Source organism: Polypterus senegalus, chromosome 5 (assembly GCF_016835505.1).
Source record: "Polypterus senegalus isolate Bchr_013 chromosome 5, ASM1683550v1, whole genome shotgun sequence".
In the NCBI taxonomy this organism is placed as follows: domain Eukaryota; kingdom Metazoa; phylum Chordata; class Cladistia; order Polypteriformes; family Polypteridae; genus Polypterus; species Polypterus senegalus.
In genome coordinates this window covers 191,443,385-191,470,333 of record NC_053158.1, presented here as the reverse complement: position 1 = coordinate 191,470,333, position 26,949 = coordinate 191,443,385, and the positions used below count along the sequence as shown (strand labels likewise).

The window sequence follows — 26,949 nt, the reverse complement described above, 5'->3', positions numbered from 1 at the left end:
CACCACAACCGTCTGACAGAACATCTGCAGCATCTTATTGCAGATGTTGAAGGACGCCAGCCTTCTAAGGAAGTATAGTCAGCTCTGCCCTCTCTTGCACAGAGCATCAGTATTGGCAGTCCAGTCCAATTTGTCATCCAGCTGCACTCCCAGGTATTTAGAGGTCTGCACCCTCTGCACACAGTCACCTCTGATGATCACGGGGTCCAGGAGGGGTGTGGGTCTCCTAAAATCCACCACCAGCTCCTTGGTTTTGCTGGTGCTCAGGTGTAAGTGGTTTGAGTCGCACCATTTATTATACTGGCAGTGTCCAGTGACCAATTTATCACAGGATATAATGGAATATCAGTTTAATGAAGGTGCAACAAACAGGTCATTCAAGACATGCCCAACTGGCCGTTACGTGAGCCCACCCATTTTGCAGACCCCACAAATAGACCTTGAGTCTTGGCCGTCCACATATTCACTTACATTAAGTGTGTGAAGTAAGAGTTCACAGAGAGATCCTGCATTCTTCATGGGTCTAACTGCCGTTGGTTAACGTGTTTCTTACTCTGCACGCTGATTGTTTCAGGGAAGAAAGAAAGCTTTGCGTATATCATGTTTTATGACGAAATTAGAAACTTCAATGGAAATGATCCATGGCGGGTAAACTGATCCATCTGGCTTTAAGGCGTATCCGCTTTATGGATGGCAGATGCAGACTTGCTTTACAGAGCTCACCACATTGTATGAGAGGGTGGCACAGACTCGGCTGGGTAAAGAATCTCAAACCTGCACCTAAATACACACACACACACACACATTCAACCCTGCTTCATCCATTTGACCAAGGCTCCCAGCAAAATCCCAATATTGTAATCACAATCGATCAATGATACGTGACGTGCATGTCAAGCCACGGAAAATCAAATGAGGTTCCAGGTAAAGCGATGAATAATAATAGGATTTGGAGCAGCTCTCGATGACTAATGGCGGTAAGAGCATTAACTGTGATGTGGTGTGAGATCAGGGGACTTGTGAATCACCCTGAAGTCATCAGAAGAAAAAAGGAAACCGAGTGCTTAGCTGAAAATGTCATCTCTAACGCTGACTGGACACAACAAGAGCCCACCTCCAGCACAGGACAGTATGTGTGCTTTACATACAAGGACACCAACCAGGTTGTCCTCTTTAATTAAACCAGTCCAAGGAAAAAAAAAAAACACAAAGTACATAGACTTTAGGGCAAAACAACAAAAGTATTTGTCTCTTTGCTGCAGAATAAGGCAGTCACTGGAGCTCCTTATTGCAAAAGACACCTCTTTCCAGGCAGACGGGTTTCTTATATTGCACAAACTGGAAGGGGCGGGGCTAAGTGCCCTCACTGGGCGGTGTCTCAGTGCTGTGGGGAGAGAAGGAGAAGAGAATGAATGTCAGTCAGTCATTGTCCAACCTGCTATATCCTAACACAGGGTCACGGGGTCTGCTGGAGCCAATCCCAGCCAACACAGGGTGCAAGGCAGGAAACAAACCCCGGGCAGGGTGCCAGCTCACCGCAGGTCACACACATAAACGCACACACACCCACACACCAAGCACACACTAGGGATAATTTTAGGATCACCAGTGCACCTAACCTGCATGTCTTTGGCCTGTGGGAGATAACCGGAGCACCCGGAGGACACGGGGAGAACATGCAAACTCGGGAAGCGAACCTGGGTCTCCTTACTGTGAGGCAGCAGTGCTACCAGTACGCCACCGTGCCACCCCGAGAATGAATGTCCCGGTGGAATTGCCCCAGCAGGATATCATATACCTTGATCAAGCCCGTGACGAGATCCTCTGACACGTGTGACTATATACTGTGTATATCTCTATATATATATACTGTATATAAAATCCAACATCTGTCTGTCCGCTTTCACAAGAGAACTACTTAACGGATTTAGATCGGGTTTTTTCGATAATTTGCTTGAACATTCCGGTTGACTTTGTGACTTCTCTCATTGCACTATGTATCATAGTTTGCTCACGGTACCGAGTTATTCAAACTAATCCGAGACAGAGGCTGTGGGACAAGGGGAGGGGGGCGGGGTTCTCCTCACTCACACGCCAGCCTCAGGGCATATCTTTAACTCTGCTTAGTTAGCGAACGAGAGAACTACTTAACGGATTTAGATCGGGTTTTTTTTTCTATAATTTGCTTGAACATTCCGGTTGATTTTGTGACTTCTCTAATCGCTCTAAGTATCATAGTTCACATGCAGGAGTGATTTATTTGCACGAATCTGAGAGACAGAGGCTGCACCCCGAGGGGAGGGGGAAACGGGACGTCAGGAGTGGGGAGCCGGGTGGTGTCCTCCTCACTCACGTGCCAGCCTCCATTTGAGTCGGTCTACCTGTCACCACATTTTGGAGTGTTCCTTACCTCTGCTTAGCTAGTGAACGAGAGGACTGCTTAACAGATTTAGGTTGGGGTTTTTTTGTAATTTGCTTGAACATTCCGGTTGATTGTGCGACTTCTCTCATCACGCTTTGTATCATAGTTCGCTTGCAGCACCAATTTATTTGCATGAATCCGAGAGAGAGGCTGCGGGTCGAGGGGAGCCTCCTCACTAACATGCCAGCCTCCATTCAGTTTACCTCTTGTGATGTATTGGAGGGTACCTTGCCTCTGCTTAGCTAGTAATACTTGTTTGTTTATTGATTTTTAAAGTTTGTCCTGTCACTACTACGCAGGCAAAGCCACAGGAGACGGCCAGTATACATATTGTGACAGACGGTTGGGACGTCTGCGCCGTCAGGATGCCTGGAGGGTGGAAGGAGCGGGAGAGGACCAATAACTCCCCCGGGACACGAGAGAGCAACCGCCCTGGTTCAAATGTGGGCCACACATTCGGAGCTGGGAAGCTCCACCCAGTTGGGGCACATGGCCACCACCAGGGTCTGCCCAGACGTTCCAGGAGACGTGGACTGCAGTACTTCCACCACAACAGGGAGTGTGGCTAGGACAGGAGGCAAATACACCCGGTGTGCTTCCAGGTGCTCAGGCAGCACTTCTGCCACTCCCGAAAGTGCTGCAGGAAGATCGTCAAGAAGCACCTGGAGCACAACTGAGTACTGAATAAAAGGGGGCCGCCTAACTCCAGTCGAGGAGCCAGAGTTGGGAGGGAGCGAGACAAAGCTTACAAAAGAGGAGTGGAGGTGGCAAGAAAAGAAACAAGGAGAATGAAGGACTGTGAGTGACTAGTGCACCGTACTTGAGAAATCAAAATAAAACGTGTGTGTTTTGGACATAAGCTGTCTTAGTGTCTGATCGTGTCGAGGCTGGTTTCCCCTAGTTATATATATACTAGCTGATTACCCAGTGGCTTCGCTCACTGAGTGCAAGGGAAAAAAATAAAATGTAGTATATAAATTATTAAACAGTAAAACATTTAAATGTAAGAAATAAAGATACATTGAGCAGTACTGGAGTGCTTTCAGGTAAAGTACATTTTAAAGGCGCTATAGCACAACAGGTAAGTAGCACTAACAGCAGCTTAAATGTATTTGGATCATCTCTCGGTAGCAGATCCCTTATGAAAGGCGCTACACGACTGCTGTGGTATAGAAATTACATTTTCTATGCGATCCTGTGAAATTTCTGCCTGACAACCTTGCACTACGTGCCTGTGATTTAAGAGAAAAATTATTCTGAGAAATGTGGACGCTGCCCTTCCATGTTTAACAGGCAGAAAATCCAAACGATTCCCAAGTCCAAAACTTAACATGAAAAGGTCGGTACATCTTCTTAGATGTAAACCCTCCATCGTCTTAAAAGAATTCATCACAAAAGCAACCTTGAATGTTGCGTGGTTTTAGTGACGTGAACTCACCTTAAGGGACAGTAAATAGTCGTGAAGTGCAATTTACAAAGAGAGTTTTGCATCGATGGCACACTCATTCGCAAAGATTTCCACTCTCCCAGGAGTCGACGGGACATTCGAAGTGTCACAAACAGTGCGAGAAGAGAGGACGCCGCCCGAAACTGCGAAACTCTCGACCCGGCAGAGCAGCCCGACATTCCGCGCCTCCGAGCATCCATTTTGTTCTCACGACCCCTCGCCGCTGAAGGCAGTGTTGCCTTCACATTGTTTACAGCTCGGCGCAGTTAAAAAGTAGAAAGACGCAAAGCTGTTTTCCTCATCTCTTCTACTATCAAGTACTGCCAATGAAAAAAAAGTTATAATGTGGCAGTTTCCGCGACAGTCACTTGGATGAATAAATAAAACTTCTGTCAGAACGCGCCTGGCGGCAGATGGGTCAGCACTGTAGTCCAGAGAGGTGGGCTGGGAGAGGGCGACACATGCCGGACCAAGGGGCGGCGAAATGCACTAATTCTCCCTCTCGATCTTTTACAGACCATTCTAGGGTAATCCCGCCCAGCTCTGGGGCAGCCAACAACATCACTTCCCCTACTGGCCTTTAAAGTTGCCATCTTGTGGATAATAAGTCAGTTCTGTTTTGGACTCTGTTGTGTGAACATGTCTATGCTTTTGCAACAGTTTTGCAGCCGGAAAAATTATACAGGTGGCTGCCCCAAACCTTCACAATGTCTGATGGTCATTCTTCTTACAATATATATATACAAACACACAGTATGGTCTGAACAGAGTGTAATAACAGTAATGAATTAATTACAGTTATGTAGCGCTTTTCTGGAAACTCAAATTGCTTTACACAGACAGTGGGGAACCACTTCATCCAAAACTAATGTGTAGCATCTGTAGCAAAGTGTAATCTGTCACTTGTAATTCTGTATTGTTTTAGTTATGAACTTCCCCAAAATCAATTATTCTTGTAAATAGTTAGTAGTATACTAATTGTATAATATGTTATAGTTGGGGCGTTAATTAGTGTTACACCTCACATCCTGCATGCACCAAGTTTCTTGGCTCTGCCGCTAGAAGTACGATGGATGCTGCTGCGGGTAGGTGGTGTTATCAGCTCTCTCCACAAAGCTTTTCCTAATTTCTATTTTATTTTATTTGTTGTGTATATTATTTGGAAATGTTCAAGTATATGTTCAGTTATGTGTATCTTTCTCACACTCTTACATGTAGTGTTTGTATGTTTAGTTTGAAAATTAAGAACAAGTTAATGGAGTTTGCATGTTCTCCCTGTGTCCTCCCACAGTTCAAAGACATGCAGGTTAGGTTCATTGCTGATCCGAAATTGTCTTTAGTGTGTGCTTGGTGTGTGGGTGTGTGTGTCTGCCCTGCAGTGCGCTGGGGGTTTGTTCCTGCCTTGCACCCTGTGTTGGCTGGGATTGGCTCCAGCAGACCCCCGTGACCCTGTGTTATGATATAGCGGGCTGGACGATGACTGACTGACTGACTGATGGTTATATTTGTTTTAGCGTGGTGAACAGCGTGTTAATGTACATAATTAGGTGCTGTGCACAGTTGACCTGATGTATATTTTGGGTTTTAACTTTTATTTAACATTTCATTTTATTTATTTTGTATTAACAGTGTTGTGTACATCCATCCATCCATTATCCAACCCGCTATATCCTAACTACAGGGTCATGGGGGTCTGATGGAGCCAATCCCAGCCAATACAGGGCGCAAGGCAGGAATCAAACCCCAGGCAGGGCGCACACACACACACACACCAAGCACACACTAGGGACAATTTAGAATGCCAATGCACCTAACCTGCATGTCAATAATTTGTAATTGATTTATTATTTCCATAGGGGAGAAGCCGCTTGTGTGACGCCCTGTTCTTTTTTTCCTTTTTGTTTTTGGAAAGAAAAATAATAAAGTTCTGTTTCGCCACTACGTGCCTCTGACTTGACTATCCTTGACACATCGCAGGTGTGGAGGATGGCCGGCTGCTTATCCCGGTCAATACCCCCAAGCCGCCAGGTGGAGCCCTCCTTGCAGAATGGAGGTCCCCAGAAGACCAGCAGGGCATCATGGACAATGGAGGTTTTATGCTGGATGCCATGGGGGCCACGAGAGGGAGCTGCAGGGAGGACCGAAGAGTTCTTTGTGCCCTATGTCCCGGAAGTTCGTCATAGGAAGAGCGACGGGCTTCCGGGGTGAGAAAAAGCATTGTTTACCCTGACCCGGAAGGAATAAGGACTTATGGACTGTTGGATTGGGAACACTTCTGGGTCGGGGGATACAAAAGGACTGTGGGAGCTCCCAGACGGCGAGCTGAGTTGGGAGGCAGGGTGGCTAAGCGTCTGGGAGATTGGAGGATTTGGTTATTTGAGTATTGTTTGTTTATTGGAAATTGTGGAGAAGAGCGTGCTTTGTGCACATTATTATAATAATAAATAATAATTGGACTTTTATCTGGTGTCTGACGTGGTGTCTGAGGGTACAAGGGTGCAAGCAATACCCTTAATCTGTCACACAGGGAAAGACACCTTCCAGTCGGCTACACATCCACCAGGATGATGCAATAACAGCCAATTTTGTGCCAGTTTGCCCACCTCATATTAGCTATTAGGTGGCGTAGTGGTGAGAGATAGATAGCCAGTTACAGACAGGGAGTCATTAGGTGGCCAGATTGACCAGGCCATGGTGGACAGTTTAGCCTGGACATTGGGATACACCCTACTCTTTAAGGGATCTTTAATAACCCTAGAGAGTCAGGACCTCGATTTGAAGGATGGCATCATTTTTACAGCGCAGTGTCCCCATCACTGCGGTGGGGCCTTACAGGATCCACACACAGATCAGGCACCCCCTCTGTGGACTCACCAACACTTCTTTCAGTAGCAGCCCAAGCTTTTCCCAGATGGTCTCCTATCCAAGCACTGGCCTGGGCCTGAACAGGCGTAGCTTCAGGTTGCTGACTCACTGAACTGCTCCACATCTGCGGCTGTGTATGCGAGGGCACCATGCAGTTTGAAGTGGCAGGTTACTCAGAGCTCACTCCATAAACACTTCTGCGGTTGGTCATTTTCTGGATTTCAGGTTTGCTGTTCATTTATAAGCATTTCCATAATTCACTGCGACATCATTGTCTTTTTTTTGTGTTAATCACATACACACAATTCTAACGTAGTCCATTAAGAGGAGTGATTGCCATATTTTGAATGTGCTCTAACGTTCCTTAACATGATACACAGCATGACAAAGTCTAATACGCAAAACTGTCCAAATGGCAGAAGGTCGCTGATCCATTAAACTGGTTTGGTTTACCTGAGGCTTAGCTATCCCACCCTCCTGTCCCCCCATCACTTGGTTGAAGGGGTGTGAAAATAAATGGGTGGCTGTTTCTCGTGTCCGATTCATCTCTCTCTCTCCCAGCATCCCATTTGATGCCATCGTAAAGGCAACTCCTCGATTAAGAAACAGGCTGACGTGAGGCGAGCCGACTGATCTGAAGGAAAATTCCCAATTCCTTGTGTTTAGGCGGCTAATCCAATTAAAGAAAATAAGAACAAAAAGATAAGCTTCTGCTTGCTGGGGGCTTGCTTTCTTTCTTTCATCTTTTTTTCTTATCTCAAATGCTTAAGGTAAATTTTAATTTAAGGAGCTAAAAACAGAAACCATCAGAGATGGAATATTGTGAGGGTCTGATTAAAATGCTTCACTGGATTACCAGTGACTAATAAATAAATGGCAAACATTAAGAGTTGCTTTTGATGCTTATATCTGTAATAACCTATCACTTCTATTTTAGAAGGTCTGAAGTCTGAGACAGGGCCGCCGAGAGAAAACCCGGGCCCTGGTGCAAAAAAGGTGTGTGGGCCCTTATACAAAATGTATGTGTGTATATTATTATTTATTTCTAACAATCGTAGATTATATTGATACATGTAGATAAGTATGCATAGGCAGAGGTGGGTAGTAACAAGTTACATTTACTTGAGTAACTTTTTAAAAAAATTGTACTTCTACGAGTAGTTTTACTGCACCATACTTTTTACTTTTACTTGAGTACATTTGTGAAGAAGAAACGCTACTCTTACTCCGCTACATTGGGCAACACTCGACTCGTTACTTTTTTCCATTTACACATCATATACGCTATATTTTAGTCAGAGAGAAGTCGCCAGTGGATCTACTGCATGACTGTTTCACCAAACAGACGTAGCAACAATAATCACATGACTCCGTTGCACCAAACAGACGTAGCAACAATAATCACATGACTCCGTTTAACCAATCAGACGTAGCAACAATAATCACATGACTCCGTTTCACCAAACAGACATAGCAACAATAATCACATGACTTTGTTTAACCAATCAGACATAGCAACAATAATCACATGACTCCTTTTCACCAAACCGACGTAGCAACAATAATCACATGACTCCGTTTCACTAATCAGACGCAGCCATGCAGTCACATGACCACACACAAACTTCTTGCGTCTGCAGCCTGTGAGAGACTTTTTAGTCATGCGGGGCTCCTGATCACTGCTAAATGGTCACAGCTTCACTGCAGGAACCCCTGCTGAAGCTTAACCATCACTTCACTGAATGAAGAAGATGCACGTTTTAATCAAACATACACAGACAGTCCTGGTAAACTGAGACTTCTTGTACGTACACAAGCTGCCTTGTTCTAATGTTATTTTCTATCAGCTGTGCTATATGGACGGCAAGTGAATATGCAGTATTATACTGTCAGTGTACAGGAGATCTCGTCACTGTTCAAACATCCATGTTACATACTGTAGGTATTCGCTTCAAAAGCTTTGTTGTGAAAAACTGAGATTTGGAAATTTGTGTTATTTGTGCATCTTTATTTTGTAAAGATGTTATTTATTTTTACTCATTTCTTATTTTGTTATTTGGAAATAGCAGAAATTGCACATTATTTTATATTTTTGTATGTCTTATTACATTTCTAAAAAAGAAATCATTTATTACGATCAAACAGTTGCTCAGTACTTGAGTACTCTTTTCACCAAATACTTTTTGACTCTTACTTGAGTAATTTTTTGGATGACTACTTTTTACTTCTACTTGAGTAATATTATTTTGAAGTAGCGCTACTCTTACTTGAGTACAATTTTTGGCTACTCTACCCACCTCTGTGTATAGGCCTTCTATTGCTTTGCGCTCACTCAACACTTCGCAATCTTGTACGCGAAAGTTCTCGCACCATTCTTTGCCTTAATTTGTAAGGACGTCTCCTTCTCGAGATAACGACACGTTTTGGGTTTCGTGATGTTTCTTTGTATTATGCTCCTTTGGCACTTGTTTAGTTTCTCTCGACTGTTCACAACGGTTCACTTAGTCCGCTTTCCCGAATTCTCTGTGTCTCAGAACGTGGCGACTACGTGACGTACTTGTTTGCCGGCTGATGACTTTTTTCTCACTGCGCCCAGAACCCCCTCCTCCTCGTCATTTCCCACCGAGCGGGGAATACCCTTGTACACCACGTGACTTCTCTCCCAGGGCGGCCTTCATGAATGTCTTTTACGTCGTAAACTGTTGACCACTGCTAAGTCCCCTGTGATCCATGTGCCTTTTTAATTTTGAAACTAAGCAGACTTGCAAAATTTTAAAAAATACAACAAAAATGAAATTAATTAAATAAATAAATGTTCAAATTATAATAAAAATTATGGGACGCGTTGGGCTTCATAGGCCTCGGAGCGATGTACTGGCTGCACCCCCTCTCCTCGGGCCTGGTCTGAGTAACACTAACAGTGGCGTCCCCGACTAACACACACATACAGAGCCGAGAAAAAGGATTCGCCATCTTGGTCATCTCGTTTAATCAAAGCCATCCAACAAAAAAGATCTCAGGGAAAATTTAGGTATATTAAGATTATACAAATTACTAAGTACAAGATAAAGACACATAGAGGTACTGATTTGTTAAAACGCTAAAAAAGAAGAAATTAGAAAGTGATTCATATAAATAGAATCCAATAATATCAGTACATTAATTCATTACTGAACTATAAATATATTGTCACACACGTACGCTTAGGAGGCAGTCAACAAGCCCAAAGGTGAGTGAAACATCGCGAGACGGAGGGTTGACATGCGGTACTAACGTTTCTCTCTCGTTCTTCTCATCAGACAAAAAAAAAAGAAAAGTAAACACTTACTTCCGGGTTCCAAGATGGCCACCAAGCACTCCCAGCACCTACAAATGACGATACCTCCAGCGCTTCCAAATGACGCTACCACTGACTCATTTTGATGACATCACTCCCGGTCCACTTTTGATAATGTCATATCCGTGTCACAGCTTCGACGTCATCTCCTGCCAACTCACTTCCTGTCTCCATTTTATCCTCTGTATATAAACGCCATTTTCTCATGTATAAGTTGTCATCTGCTATACATGCTTTTGACCACTGCAATAAAGTCTTTGCATTTTATTTTCTTGTCCTACGGACATTATACTGGGACAGTCCCCAAGCCTTTTTTGTTGTGACAATCCTTTTTATTTCAAGGGAAAATCTATTGCAATATATCATCTTATAGATATATACACAGTAACAGCGTACTGCATGATAACGTGCAGTGAATACGCTTGACTTGAGTTTTCATTCCAAGTTTTCCTCTTCTTTCTCTGTACGTTTATCATTCGTTTGCTCAGAGGTTGATGTGCTTGCTGCTTTCTGAGCAGCCCTTCTTGTCTCCACCCTAATGATTAAGTCCGTGATTGTGTTGCAATTACTTAGTACATTTTCCTTAATTTTTTCACGTAAGCTGGCACTTAAGTCTTCAATCTGCCTCAAGAAAGATTTAAGATATGAAGAGGTAGGAGAAGTGATGGCGAAGTTGGTAGGGATGATAATGACGCCCGTACACATGCGCCGCCCTGCTGGCTGCTGCCAAGGGTTGATTCTACAATGAAATAAAATAAAACTATAAAGAGGAATAACCTTGGAGGTAAATCATCACCCTGAAAGCGAATAGTAGACGTCATGTAGTATATGTGTATCAAATTTCAAGTCAATAGGAAAAACGGTTTGCAAGCTACAGGTGATTTAAAGTCCTGGATGAACAAATAGACAGCCACAGTAGTGTATTTTATCTAAAAATATTGTGAAGACAGAGAAAATACAAGAGAAACACATGAAGGTTTGGGACCCAGCCCCATATACTGAGGGTCTTGTGGAGAAGAATCTTGTGAAATAATACAGACTTCCATGAGACATTGTTTGAATCGTACAGGGGAGTTTTAGATATGACGGACAGGAAATGACAAGGATGATTGACAACGACATTGAAATGGTGAGCCAGAGGTGATAAGATGGGATAAAGACGGAAGTGAGGTCATCAGGAGTGAGCCGGAAGTGAAGTCATTTAATGGAGTCGTATCTTCAGCACCCGGAAGACGACTGTTTCTTGAATGGATTTTGAACGGCGCTTCGGAATGTAAGTCGTTTTCCTGGAGGGTAGGAGAGAGAGGCATTAGCGCTGAACGTCAAATCCCTCTGGTTGTTGTATTGTGTGACTATATATATATATATATATACTGTATATCTTGTCACACACGTGTGTACGGGAGGCAGCTAAAGGGCTCAAAAGAAGGCAATTCCTGATCAGACCAGGGAGTGGCAGAGTGCATTAATCCTTTCTCTTATCTCCCCACAGAGCAAATGTGGGAAATTCCGCCCAGTTCCACCCCAGAAGACGTCACTTCTGGTTCCATCTTCCAAGAAGTCGCAACCCAATGACCTCATTTCCGGTTCTGGTCCCAACATCCCTCCCCTTCCTACCATTCCAATATGTTTACTAACCTGGGAAGTTCTGTTTTGGACTCTGGTCTGTAGAGACCATTTTCTCAACCTCTTTTTTAAATTTTACAGCCAATTTTCAAGTATACAGGAGGCTTCCCCAAAACCTCTTTGTGTGTCAAGGCTTGATTATTTACCACAATTGGCGTAGTCGGCAGGATGATGGACTCCTTGAAGAACTGGGAGCAGGACCGTGGAGAAGCCTTGACACACCTCAAAGAATTTCACCCCTTACAGGTCTGCAACCACAGTTACTTCATGATTTAACAAGGGGGCAATTACTATTTCACATGGGGGGGCATTTTGGTTTGGAAAGTTTTTTTTTTCCTTAATAAATAAAATCATCACTTAAAAACTGCATTTTGTGTTTATTTGGGTTATCTTTGTCTAATATACACTAATTTAAGTGTGACCAACATGCAAAATCTAACTAACTCTTTTTCTCACTTTCCTTCAGACCATTCACAAGAAGTTCCACCTGGCCCTGTTGATATCACTTCCAGGTCCGGACCTATAGAGGACGGCCTTGCCGGCTCCGGCCCCTGTGATGTCACGTCCTGGCTTGAACCTATGGGCTGAAGACCTTTCCAATCCCGGCCCCTTTGACGTAACTTCCTGCCCTGACCTTTAAAATTCTCCGTCTTTTCCTTATTCCCTCAATTCTGTTTTGGACTCCAGTTTGTGCACATCAGTGCTATCATTTACTTGCAATTTGCAGCCAGGAAACCAAATATACGGGTGGCTGACCCAAACCTTGCTATGGCTCTTTGTGGAGTTTGTAACAGGGGCTAATATTTTTTCACAGCACTGTACATGACTGACCTCATAGGTACTACAGTCTTCATTTACACTCTGTTCATCAGCTCAGAAGCGGGTGTGGATCAGTAGGAATTGCCCAGATGCTACTGGTGATGTGGAAGGTAGGAGGAGCTCTTCCATAGTTCCTTGAACCTGAGTGTTGAACAAAAGGGTATGTTGTTAATGAAATGATAAGCCAAGGAGAGCTCAGCGCCCCAAATAAACAGGACAGTGAAGCTGCCGCCCTGTTAGACCTAACTAGTTGCTCTTGGACAGACTCAGCACTAAACACAGCTCTCTCACGTCCAATGTGTTTCCTCCTTAAATTTTTTGCACCCTTTGGACACTCCAGTGCATTGATCAATGTATCGCACGTTTTATGGAAATCCCAAGATAGAAACTTCCATCTTTCACTTGTGACATGGAAAGTCCCTTCTGTTCCACTATTAACTGAAGTCCGCCTAGACTACCATTAAAAACATTCCAGCATTGCTTATTTTCTGGTAGTTTCAGGTGGAAAGTCCTCAGCAGCTTCTGTTCAACCAGTACACCTCGGACTATAAACATAACAGCAGGTCAGGTCACTTGCAGAAATTCTCAGGTGATTCTGCACTTATGGGGGTTGTATTGATAAGGAGGGATGAGACAAAGGAGAGGAGCCAAGGGGAGAATGTTGTGAATTGTCTGCAACTTGACATCAGCAAAATCAATCGCACCAAAGAGCCCCTCTGTGTCCAGTCACTGTTCAAGGAGTGGATGTGCACTGTTACAAGTACTTGGGGGTCCACATTCATGATAGGTTGCAACACAGAGAACTATAAAAGAAGGTGGCTTTGTGTGCTTTTCAGAAAAGTGAGTTGCCTGCAAAAATATTCAGCCCTCAAAGAGTTAATCTTCTCAGCTCAGCTCTTTGAATCTTTCCTCACAACTCATCCCCTGTAGCCGTACAATCAGCCCAGTTGCTCTTCTCTGGACTTTTTCCAGTGCTGTTATGTCCATTTGGTAGCCTGGAGACTAAAACTGCACACAGGACTCCGTACCTCAACTGAGCCAGTGAGGAGGTCCTCTCAATCACATGCGTGACATTATAGTTGTTTTTTCATATTACATTCAACATCAGATCATAGCAGGAAGCCATTGCAATGAAGCCAGTGTTGGGGTTATAAATGATTTAGTTTGACAGTCTTGTTCATAAAGAACTCTAAGATTTCTTCTACTTATGTAAACTTTAAATTAGAAAGGAATTAGCTTATGGGATAGACCGCTATTCCTCTCAGATCATTTTCTTTATGCTTTGCCCCCTGCTCACTTTGTTCGCCAACCCCCCGGCCTGCCACTACGCCTCTTTACGGTTCTGCCGCTCGCGTATGGGGATGCGGATGTACAATTTAAACAGGTTGTTATTTTCATGGGAATTGTTACATATGCATAATAGAACTAACTATTTTACATTACAGTGAATAATTAATCATATTAAAACATAGTAAAACGTAATAATTTGAAAGTAAATTATGTTTCATGTGGCGTTCGAGTTTTTCATTGCATTACACGATTTTGTTCTGTTTGGCTTTGAAATTAACATGCAAACATTTTTTAAACTTATACTTCAGTAAAAAAAAATTTGCTGAATTAAATTTTCGTCAATATCGCATTGAATTTTGATTCCGTGTTTGGAGTGACATCGTGACAACGCAACGTTTAACAGTCTGTGAGAGAATTTTACATCTTTCTCTCTAAGAAACTTTTTCAAATGTTTGTCTCTGAGATTTGTTAATTGTCTTTGCAAAAGCTATTCTAATGGGAAACTGTTAACGTTTTAATACGAATGGAATATCAAGATCTTCTTTGGTGTCTAATGTTATCCCCTGAAGATGTACTACATTACCTTTCTTGGAAACATCCTTCTTTCAACAGTATATTGTGTGGAGGCAGACCATACGGTGTTAACGGTTATAGATATTCTTCGGGATATTGTAAGTTGATGTTTTCATCTTCCGCATGATCACCACCAACTGTTTCAGCATAGTCTATTGATACGCTGTGATGCATGCGTGCTTCAGAGACAGTCGACAAAACCCACGGTGAGTAGACTGTCGCGAGACGAAGGACTCCAAAAGGGTACTAACCTCTCTCTCTCTTTTTTCGCAGAAACAAAGACGAAAAATAAACAGCCATATCGCGCAGCCAAAATGGCCAACTAGTCTTTCCGTCCCTCCTCGATGACGTCACGAACAAGTCGGAGCCAAGATGTCACTTCCCCCCTTTAATTTCCTGTAGCCATTTTGATTTTCTGTATAAATACCCCACTATTTTCAATGTTATTTTGTCAAATTCTTGGTTGAACCTTTATGTTATGTATTTGGACCTGTCCATTGGACATTATACGGGGTGGTTCACCAAAACTTTCTGACTGGCTGTCGAATTTTCTTTCTATTACAATGCATGTAATAAATTTGCCATGTAACCGATTACAAATGTTTGCGTTAATTCATTTGACTTCATCATTTCTCGGTATTCATTTCTTCTGTTGATAAAACTTAGTGATGAAATTCTTTAATAAGATTTAGACCTAATATGTCTTCTTTAATTGAGAACTTAAAGTGAGGAAAATGTTAAAATTTATAAGAGCTGAGAGAGCAGGAACTGTGTCTGTCAAAAGCATTCACACGAATGAGAGGTGAGAGGACCGTGTATGTTGTTGAATAGGGTTGAGAGGAGGGCGGGACTTGAAAAAATCTCATGGCCAAAGTCTCGTCTCACGTGACTTGTAAAAATCTTCCAAAAAGTCTCATCTCGTCGCAGGATTTCTTTATATAATAGAGAGATAAGATATAAAATGATCGATCTCCAGATGGTTACTGGCCCAGTCAAGGCCGTCCAACAATTATCACAATTATCAAACTCACTGAATCCATTTCAGGGTTAGCCGGCGAGAACGATCCCTCGATGGAGTGCGAGTCCACCGCAGTTCCTAATAAATCCACTTCAGTAATTCGTTTTTTTTTACATAACAGATAATAGCCACAAAACTGAGTCATTAAAACCTGGCAATTAGCGGGCGCAAAGTCCTCGCACGCCAGCAGCAGCTAAACGACACTGACGGGTCAGCGTTCTTTTCACAAATATTATTCCCGATTTTAATTTCAGCCACTAGAACATCATGACCTTTCAGAAGATACGCAGCGTGAGTAGTAAAAATTTATTTTTGCTGTGTTTTTTTTTTTCTTTACCCTGCAGGCAACATAAACTGTGTCATTTTCCCAGGAAAATAAAGGCCACCATTTGCTAGCTTTATTGCGAGGTGAAAAGATGGCTTTCTCTTTTCATGGTAATTTTCAGTTTTTTTAGATTAACTTTAACAAATGCTGCAATTAAGGCTGGACGCCTGCCAGGCCTGAGGTTAACACTGGGCCTTTTCAGCCTGTTGGTTTTAAGTTGTCTTTTGAATATTAATGACTTCCTAAAATGAGTAGTATTTAACGAACATTAAGTCCCACCGATTTTCTGCCAAGGTATTAGGGGAGGCAATCGGGTCGTAAAGACGACATCGAGGAAGCAGGTGTTAATAAGCCCACTGGAGATAAAATGGTCTTTTATTCTTATTTCACAACATAGTTTTAAAAAGATCAATTGACAAAGAGAAGCGAAAATACGCTTCCCCAATAAAAAAAAAACGAAATAAATAAATAAATAAAAAGCCTTCCTAGGCCGAAAAACAGGAGTCAAGTGCTCTGCCACTCCGATACCATCTCTTATTTTTAAACACACGCTGAATACCACCATGGCGGGCTCACTTTGATTTTAGGTTATAATTAAACACGGACCCCCCGGAGGTTTATATCTGGGCTGCCGATTGAGTTTTTGTTTTCCTCTCCTCCGCTGTCAGCAATGACCCAATGGACAGATATTGCTGGCCACCATTTATGTTTCAAACTCCTAAGTGTCTTTATGTGTTCGGTTTGTAATCACTAATGTATCTAACTGCATTTTAACCCTGAGAATTTGTCACAACCGGGCCTGGCATGTGGGACGAGGCAACAAGGCGATAAGACCATCTCTTCGGACGGCACTTTGCATATCCGTTTATTTTTTATTGCATTACGAAATAGCAATAAACAAAAAAAAGTTACGTGTGAACCTTAACCCTTTGATCCCAGCAGGTCAGCCGCCTAACGGTTTATACCCGAACGGCCAAATCATCTACCACCATAACCCAGCTGGCCTGAATAACACTTGTAGATGCCACATGGGCTGGACGGACATCCCAGCCAGAAGAATGGATAGTTCCTTACCCGGACAGGAGACTCCTAACAGGCAGATAGGCATCCCGGCCAGGGAACAGAAAGGGATCAGACCCAGAAGGGATGGACGGAGAGCCCACTCGAAAGGAAATATGTCACTGGGGGTCTTTTTACTTCCCCACCACGCTAGATGGCAGCAGCACCAGATATCACTGCTCAGTGGAAAGCCAGCAGGGCTGCTCTGTTGGGCTACATTTCCCAGTCATTGAGTGCCACAAGAGGGCGCTGCAGGGAGACAAGGACTTTCAGATGACCCGGAAGTGCAGTGGCCCAGGCACCGGAAGTACTCCTGGTCCTTAATAAAAGGGATTGCACTCCCTGGCCAGGCGAGTCGGAGCTGGGAGGAAGGAAGGCAACACTCAACTGGAGGATGGCATTGCAGTAGTGAGAGTACTATGGAGATTATTGCGTATTGTGAAGAGAGAAACCTGTGCTTTGGTGCTGCTATGCAGTATTGTGGAAGGAAAAAGGTTGAATAAACCATCTTTTGTTTGAACCCAGGACTCTGTGTGTGTACGTGTTGGGGGTTTGGGCCGTTGACGCCTGGGGTTCCATCACACAGTCTACACGTGGTTGTTACGTTATGCTACTGTTACGCTACTCTACTTTCTAAATCTTGCAGTCCACTGTTAAAAGTGGCATAGTCTCAAAGTCCTATCTACCGCCATAACCCTGCTGGCCAACACATAGGCTGTTAAGCTACACTACAGTTATGCTACCCAACTCTCGAAATCTTGCAGTCCGCTGCCAAACAGGCATCTTATGGAAAAATATTGTGGCCTGCAAGGGGCAAACCGGCTCCCCAAACCTGACACAAGAAGTCCCGAAGGCACAAGTCCAGCACAAGACAAGCTTTTACTGAGCTGTGGGAAACTCTTCCCAAACGTTTCCCACTGGCACACAGTACAAAAGCACCAAGCACAATGGGACAACAGCACTTTGGCTTTTCTTCCGTCTCTCTTTTTCTCTCTTCAGCACCTCTATCTCCCTCTCCCCTCCAACTCTGACTTCTGGAGCAGTGGCAGCTGGCTCCTTTTATCCTGCACCGGTGAGAACTTCCAGTGGTCCGTTAGCATAGTCTGAAACCACATTTGGGTCAGGCTCTGCAGCCCCTGTGACACCCCTGGCGGCACCCACCGAATTCCAACTCCCATGGAGCCCTGTGGGAATCCGTTGTGCTGTAGCAAGCCAAGGGAGCTGCCATTTAGCACTACATTGGAGGTAATGCCCAGTGCATATTCTCTACCCCAGTCTTTCCAGTATAAAAGCATCCAGGCCAAGTAAGGACCCTGGCCATCCACCACAATATCTATCACTATAGCCCTGCTTGCCTAAATAACGTTATACACATGGCTATTATGCTTCGCTATTTTCGAAATCTTGCAGTTCTTGCAGTTGATTACTGCAATGCGGTGTTCACTGGATGTTCAAATTGTTCTTTATTCAGCTTCCAGTTAATCCAAAATGCTATTGCAAAAATTATTACAAGAACAAGAAAATACAAACACATAACTCCAGTTCTTAAATCCTTACATTGGCTCCCGGTTAAGTTTGGGGCAGATTTCAAAATCCTCCTTTTAACATATAAAGCAATAAATGGCCAAGGTCCGGCTTACTTGTCTGAACTTATCATGACTTATGAACCAGAGCTCACATTAAGATCTCAAGATGCCGGTCTGCTTAGGATTCCAAGGATTAATAAAATAACAGTGGGAGGTCGAGCTTTTAGTTACAGGGCCCCTAAACTGTGAAATGGTCTTCCTGCTTCCATAAAAGATGCCCCTTCAGTCTCAGCCTTTAAAAGACTCACTACTTCAGTTTAGCACACCCTGACTAGAGCTGCTGATTAACTGTACAGACTGCATCTCTGTTGTTAGTCATTAGCACTAAAACATAAGTAACATGATTGTTAGAATTTGTTACTAACCCTCACCTATTCTGTTTCTTTTCTCAGTACTCAAATGTGGCACTTGGTGCCACGGCCCACCTGCCAAGTTGTTTTGCCTGCCTAAGGTAAAGTCATCTCTGATGGAGTATTCCAGGAATCATTGAGTAGAAGGGTCTTCTCATTGGATTGGCTAACCTCAGCTTGGAATGGCCAATAGGGGGGAGGCAGCTTGATGGCTGAGGTCTCCAGGACTCTGAACAAATCAGAATCGTATTACGTGATATCATCACCTGCTGTTGAATTCTACTCTGTACATGTAATATTTCTATTATATTGAGGATTACTCGTGTTTTTTTCTGTGTATTGTACTTTATTGTATTGACTCCCCTTTTTTGACACCCACTGCATGCCCAACCTACCTGGAAAGGGGTCTCTCTTTGAAATGCCTTTCCTGTAGTTTCTTCCATTTTTTCCCTACTAGGGTTTTTTTGGGAGTTTTTCCCTGTCTTCTTAGAGAGTCAAGGCTTGGGGCTGTCAAGAGGCAGGGCCTGTTAAAGCCCTTTGCGGCACTTCTTGTGTGATTTTGGGCCGTACAAAAATAAATTGTATTGTATTGTATTATGCTACGCTACTTATGCTATGCCACTCTCTAAACCTTGCAGTTCACTGTTAAAGAGGCATATTCTTGAAAACCTACCTACTGCCATTACCTGACTAACTGGCATACCGGCCTTCACTATATTAGGCTCTGCACAAAATACGAGGGATTACCCAAAAATAACCAGAATCTGTACCTGGCACACAATCTCGACTTAGTTGTGAATTTCACTGCTAGGTTTAGCACACTTACAGTACTCTCTGTCAGTCTGCCCAGTTTCGTTGCTCTGTATTGTTCATACGGCATTCTTTGTCGGTTTTCCTTGGTGCTTATTAAACACGTTCTGCAATTTTTGTGATGGGTGATCATGAAGATCAGCAAGTCTGTATTTAATTTGGTTTTCTCTGAGGGAAAACAGCTACTGAAACTGTAGTGACGCTTGAAATTGCTCTTAAAGAGGAAGCTTTACGTAAACCACAGGTCTACGAGTGGTTTTCATGTTTCAAATGAGGGGAAATGTCACTTGAAGACCAACCAAGATGTGGCCGACCTTCCACAATTAGGAATGACAAAAATCTTGAAAAAGTTCGCAATGTATATTTACGAAGATTGTCATCGAACTATTGAAGAGATTTCTACATTGACTTGTGTGTCTTGGAGTTCTTACCGCCTTCCCTACTTTTACTCCATGCAAATGTTTCTATGAAAAAAGATCTCAAAGGAAAGCATTTTTGTACCGTGGAGGAAGTCAAAGAAAAATCACTGCAGCATCGGACAATGTTCCTCTTCAGCATTTCCACCAGTGGGGAAAACCGTTGGGACGAGTGCATTCATTCACATGGTGAGCACTTTGAAGAAGACTAAAGTTTCAATAAGTAAAAATTATTACAACAATTTTTTTCCCCAATTCCAGTTATTTTTGGGTACCCCCTCGTATACCACTGTACTCAAGAGTTGTTTTTTCCAGCCTCATCTTTTGGTCCAGGTTGAGCCTTTTTTCATATTTTGTGCATCGTGAGAATGTTACTTATACTTTTATCTTTTCTCCGCCTACTGCAACTCGTTGTATTCTGGGATCAGTAAATCCCCAACACACAGGTTCCAATTGGTTCAGAATGCTGCTGCTTTTTTTTGGTTGCAACAAGAAACTTCGCCTCTGTACCGTCAATTTTAGCCTCCTTACACTGGCTGCCTGTTAGTTAATGTTTTTAAATCACTACACGGGTATGCTGCCGCCTGTTTATATGAATTGTGTGCTCTACACCAGCCATCCACAGAGCTGAGATCTACTGGTCAGCTGTTTCTTGTGGTACCTAGTACTAAGTGTAAAACTAAGGGAGACAGGACTTGTGCAGCTGCCGCACCTCGTCTGTGGAATTCTTCACCTAATGACATTAAGGAGTCTCCTTCAATTGAACTGTTTAAAACGAGACTGAAGACGCATTTGTATTCTTTAGCTTTCCGTGATCCAGTGGTGTACTTAGGGGCGGGCGGGTGACACATTTTTAGGGGGGGCATTATTGGCCATAAGGCTCAGTACAATTCGTGTGTAAGCAGCAGCGTTTGGAAAAATATCACGCATGAATGAAAAAAGTTAAATTCCCTGATTATTATCCAGAAATGTTTAAAAAATTATTTTCAGACTGTCCTTCTGTGACGGCATCAGACACAGTAGTTGAGGCAATAACAAAAATAAACAGAAACATTACACGATAATAATGTCTAGAAAGATAATGAAAGTATAAATTGTAAATTAGTCATATATCAATCCGAATGCGTTCTTGCTCTGCGCAGAAAACATCCCCACCTATTACTTGTACACTACACTGGTTCTGGTTTTCGCAGCGTAATTATATGAAACTAAAAATTAGAACGCAGCTTATCAGTGTGTCTATAATATATTCTTGTCTAGTTGATGTTTATAAATAATTATATGTGAAAATTATTGTTGTTTCTTTATTTATGAATAAATCTATGCAAAATTTCTCTTCATTTTTCTCTATACGTCATTTTAATTTTCTATTTAAATAGGTTAACATATTCAGATACAGTCATATGAAAAAGTTTGGGAAGCCCTCTTAATTCTTTGGATTTTTGTTTCTCATTGACTGAGCTTTCAAAGTAGCAACTTCCTTTTAATATGTGACATGCCTTATGGAAACAGTAGGATTTCAGCAGTGACATTAAGTTTATTGGATTAACAGAAAATCTACAATATGCATCATCACAAAATTAGACAGGTGTATAAATGTGGGCACCTCAACAGAGATATGACATCAATACTTAGTTGAGCCTCCTTTTGCTCCTTTGAGCCTCTAGACGCCTCCTATAGCCTTAGATGAGTGTCTGGATTCTGGATGGAGGTATTTTTGACTATTCTTCCATACAAAATCTCTCCAGTTAAATTAGATAAAATTAAATTAAATTTAAATTTAAATTAAATTAGTTAAATTTGATGGCTGCTGAGCATGGTCAGTCTGCTTTAAATCATCCCATAGATTTTCAATGATATTCAAGCCAGGGGACTGTGACGGCCATTCCAGAACATTGTACTTCTCTCTCTTTATGAATGCCTTTGTAGATTTCGAACTGTGTTTTGTGTCATTGTCTTGTTGGAATATCCAACCCCTGCGTAACTTCAACTTTGTAACTGATGCTTGAACATTATCCTGAAGAATTTGTTGATATTAAGTTGAATTCCTCCGACCCTCGACTTTAACAAGGGCCCCAGTCCCTGAACTAACTATACAGCCACACAGCATGATGGGACCTCCACCAAATTTGAAAGTAGGTGGCAGGTGTTTCTCTTGGAATGCGGTGATCTTCTTCCGCCATGCAAAGTGCTTTTTGTTATAACCAAATAACTCAATTTTTGTCTCATCAGTCCAAAGTGAATCTGGCTTGTCTAAATGAGCAAATTATACTTTTGGGGGTTTCGCCATCACTACCCGATCGGCACTACACAATGAGGAACACAACAAGCTTAATCCAGCAGTGAAGACACAACGTACGATGAATCTGTTGTGAACAACAGGGTGCGCCACAGATCCTCAAACGCCAACCATGAATACACAAAACAAGTCCCAGGTGCAAAGCAAAGTGTTTTATTATAAAGCAATACCTTCCAAAGACAATAAGTATTCTTCCCCTCTCTTCTCTGCACTGCACTGCTATTCCTCTGAGGTGAGGGGCTCCGACTCACCTGGACAAGGCAGTGTGGCTTCTTTTATTGCAGACCCTCAATTACTTCTGGTGTCTCGAAACTGGGACAGTGGAAGTACTTCTGGGTATATTTGAAGTCCCACAAAATAGGGCCCTCCCTTCGGTGCGCCAACCCACCCGCAAAACAGGCCCACCCTAAAATGTATTCCTGGCCACACCCCCACTCCTGAGCTCCTACTATTCTGACTAACTAACAGCCAACACCCACAGAGCTGGTGATTCAAATGATCAACATTTTATACTTTTGGTGGCTGTCACCATCACTACACGATCTGCGCTACACAACAAGGAGGATAACAAGCTTAATCCAGCAGTGAAGACACAACGTGCAGTACAATGAATCTGGTGACTCTTCCTATGAAGTCAGTAGACGGATTGGGAGAGCATGAAGAGTCATGAGGTCACTGGAAAGGGGTGTGTGGCGCTCCCGATATCTCTACAAAAGGACGACGGTCTAACTGTTTAGAGTCCTGGTGCTTCCTGTCTTGTGAGACATGGACACTATCCAGTGACCTGAGATGAAGACTGGACTCCTTCAGCACTGTGCCTCTTCGGAGAATCCTTGTGTCCCACTGGTTTGACTTTGTGTTGCTCACAGAGTCCCAAATGATGCACATTACCTGCATTGTGAGGGAACGTCAGTTACGGCACTACAGCCATGTGGCACGATTCCCCCGAGGGTGATTTGGCTTACAGTATTTTTAAGGACCCCAGCGGCTGGACCAGAGCAAGGGGATGGTGTGACACCCCATGTAGTGAAAACGTTAGCACCAGACCACACAGTGGGCGTCCTGTAGTGCAGGCCCGAGCGGGATCAGATTTGTGAGATGTCAGACATGGAGATGCAAACACAAAATGATGGTATTTCCAAACCAAGAGTGGGTTAATTTACAGGTGCAACAAAACAACAAAAATAATGTCCCAATCAAAAATAGTAAGCAATATATACAGTCAAGTTACCAGTCCCCAAAAATGAAAATTAAAGACAAAAATGTATATACACAAAAATTGGTAGACTTCCTAAACGAAGAAAAAGAGTTCAGGAAGAAACTAAAAACATAACACTACGGAAGCCGAGAGGGGACGTGCACTATTGTTTTTTTTTTTATTGTTTTCTCGGTAACGGAATAATTTTATCAAGATCTCGATAAAACAAAAGTTCGTGTTTTCTCGAAATTATGCAATAATTGTATCTAACGTTTAATGTTTAGCTTATTGAAGCCACGTCCTGTTTGAAATAGCAGAAGAGCAGAACTGTATTGATCAGCGCGTCACATTTTGGTTCAATTATGGGCTGACGCAGCTGAAATATGTGTATGCCATAGTTTAGAAAATAATAAGGTTAATGTCCGTCATTTAAGAAGATGGTTAGAAAGGCTTCAGCTGTATATGCGTCGCAATCTAAGCGTGCCTGATGCCAGGAGCAAAAGTTAAGTTTCGTTTTCTCGACATCTCGATAAAATTATTCCGTTGTCTCGAGAAAACGAACTTTGTTTATTGGTAAAATTAGTCTTATCTCGAGGAGACAATTTTAAAAAATAACGATATTGCACGTCCACTCTCGGCTTCCGTATAACAAAGTCCAAAGAATGCAAAAAATATTTACCAGAAAAAAAAAGTGTATTGTATATACAAGAACAAAGTGCACCAACATCTATATAAATATAAACACGTCCATCAAAAGAGATATAGCCTATATAATATATATAAGGCATTTACAAAATGAGGCACGAGCCGCTGTTTGGTAAACTAAATGAAACACGCTTTACCAACCACGCAAACGACAGCATCGCGTCTAAAGACAACCCTACAAGGCAGGAAGTGCCTCTGATAGTCTGGACATAATTTTTTATCCAATCACGCGACATGTTGCTCCCTTTAACCAATGGTGAGTGGCTCAGGTGTTTTCTGCACAGGTGCTCCTCTCATCCTTTGCAAGGTATGTAATACATTGGGCTAGCGGCCTCGCGTGCGCGCGATCAAGCGAGGACGAGCGCAAACTGACGCGCTCCTTCGGAAGAGCCGATACGCACTACAAAAATTAAGTTTCGTTTCTTTGGGTATTCCCTACTCACACTAATGCATGCATGCACGTTCTATCCTTAAAACGCTTCACACCTCTCTTTGCAGACGGCAGGAGAAAAGGGACGCTCACCTTTATGACGGGGTATGCGCAGCATCTTCCAGCAGACCTGACCTGGAGGCGCGCCCGACCCGCGTGAACCTGCCGAAGACAAAGTTAAAATGACCGCGAAAGCGCACCCGACTCTTAATGACTTAAACAGGTAAGTGCTTTAACAATTATTTTGAAAAAAAGCTCACTTTACCCTATTCTAAGGACTTTCTTCTTTAAAGTGGTAATGCCTAGGGTTGCCAGACGTCCCTTATACAGTATACAGGACATGTCCCATATTTGATCATTTCGTCCCCTGTCCCGTACTAACCTTTCAGGGACACCCAAATGTCCCGTATTTAGTTTATTTTCAAATTTCGTAATATAAATATATTTTTACTACCTTCTTACGGTACTTAGTTGTAACTTTATAAATAATTATACTTTCTTTTCTCAGATTCTCATGATGAAAATAACCCAAATGTAACGAGGACACGAGTGTTTGCTGCCTCTCTGCGCCTTGTTCAGTTGCTATGGTTGGCTGAGGACGGCGACACTCTGACCGTTTTGCCCTCCAGCCGCGCTGCTGTGCAGTTCAGGATCAGCATTGCAACATACAGTGACTGTCGACAAAGTGTGTTCTTAGTACTTGTTGTATTAAATAATAATAATATTTCTCTGTTGTCTGTATTAGATAAATATTTTCAAATGATTTCACTTTTACAGAATTTATTTTTAGCTTAAATAATTTTCAAATTTTACTTTTGTTTTTCCTCATAAACCATTAAAATCCTTGCTTTGTTTTTAACTTATGTCTCTATATTGGTCTGGGTGTGTATAAATTTATATATATATATATATAGTAATATAGAGAGAGATTTTAAGACTGTCCCGTATTTCTAATTTTCTAATCTGGCAACCCTAAGGTAGGCAGATTACCACAGATGCCCATGTAACACCTGGCTGCAGCTGGGTGGGACAAGAATGAGTGTCTGCCTAGGGGGTTGCCAACTAAGCTCCCAAGCTGTTTCGTGGTGGATGCTGTACCAGTGCCTGCTCCCCAACCTGACCTGACTTTGGCTACAACACTGCTGATGTTATTTTAAATGTGCACTATGAATTAATTGACATCGACCAAAGTCTAGTTACGCTGTTGCGTTGCTCACGCAGGGGTGCTTTGGTATGATTGCCAAGTACCTCCACCAGCTATTCCTAACAGAACAAAAGAAATGCCAAGCCAATTCTGTCCGCCTTCAAGAATTCAAAGGCCACGCCGGTAACAAGATTTGCCTGCACAAGCCTGTCTGCCTCTTCAGGTCACCCTTCAATCATTCATTTGTCTGTAAGAACTGGTGTCTGCAGTGTGACCTTTATTTTTTTATCAGGCTATGAGTCTGGCCATCGGCATTTTGAAATCAAAAGTTGGGATGATAGGAGGATTAAAAGGATTTCATGTGAGCAATGCCCAAAACATCCATCCATTATCCAACCCGCTATATCCTAATTACAGGGTCACTGGGGTCTGCTGGAGCCAATCCTAGCCAATACAGGGCGCAAGGCAGGAAACAAACCCCAGGCAGGGCACCAGCCCACCGCAGGGCACACACTAGGGACAATTTAGGATCACCAATCCACCTAACCCACATGTCTTTGGATTGTGGGAGGAAACCCACGCAGACACGGGAAGAACATGCAAACTCCATGCAGGGAGGACCTGGGAAGCGAACCCAGGTCTCCCAACTGCGAGGCAGCAGCGCTGCCCACTGTGCCACCATGCCCAAAACAACACAAAGTAAAAACGCTCGTCCTTGATGTGCAGAGTAGTGGGATCTACCAGTGAAGAAGAAATGGATGTGAAGGAATTCAGACCTTTTTTATAGAAAGTTTATGAATGAATGAGTAAAGCCATGAAAGAGTGAAAGAATCAATAAATGAGAGCTTATTATTTTGTAATTAGGCTGACCCACCTTTTAAGGCGACCGACTTTTAGGTTGACCACTTCTTAAGGCAATTCAATATGTAGATCAATTTGATATTTTATACAAACTCATTCATTTGGTTATATTGCATTTGAGTGGTATTACTTTAATACTCATAGTTTCTGTTATTTTTGTGATGAAATTTAAACTTTTTTTCTATATTGAGGTCGCCCTTTTGAACCCCCCTGATATTTACTACGCGGTGAGGCATTTGTACTTCATCAACATTAATTATTTCCAGAGACATCATTTTGTCTATTTTTCCAGCGCATCGAGCACAAAAGCAAGGGAGCGATGGGAGCACCAGAACTCTGCTCACATCATGTCGCTTTGTACCGCAAGCT

General features: G+C 42.8%; 2 long non-coding RNA genes across 4 annotated transcripts in view; one reads left to right on the top strand and one right to left on the bottom strand.

Annotated features, from left to right (window-relative positions):
* Positions 1–261: 261 nt before the first annotated feature.
* Positions 262–26,949, bottom strand: part of LOC120529751 — a 62,691-nt gene continuing 36,003 nt past the window's right edge. The window contains exons 3-4 of one of the 3 annotated variants that reach the window (XR_005633801.1): positions 12,529–12,657; positions 262–1,384 (exon numbers count right to left, since the gene is read on the bottom strand). This is a non-coding gene — a long non-coding RNA (uncharacterized LOC120529751). Of the gene's footprint in view, positions 1,385–10,530; positions 10,811–10,969; positions 11,358–12,528; positions 12,658–26,949 lie in introns of those variants that run through there. The other 2 variants (XR_005633802.1, XR_005633800.1) reach the window with 2 other exon arrangements.
* LOC120529750 lies at positions 24,078–25,259 on the top strand. Its single transcript, XR_005633798.1, has 3 exons — positions 24,078–24,452; positions 24,644–24,798; positions 25,084–25,259. It is a non-coding gene; the product is annotated as an uncharacterized LOC120529750 (long non-coding RNA).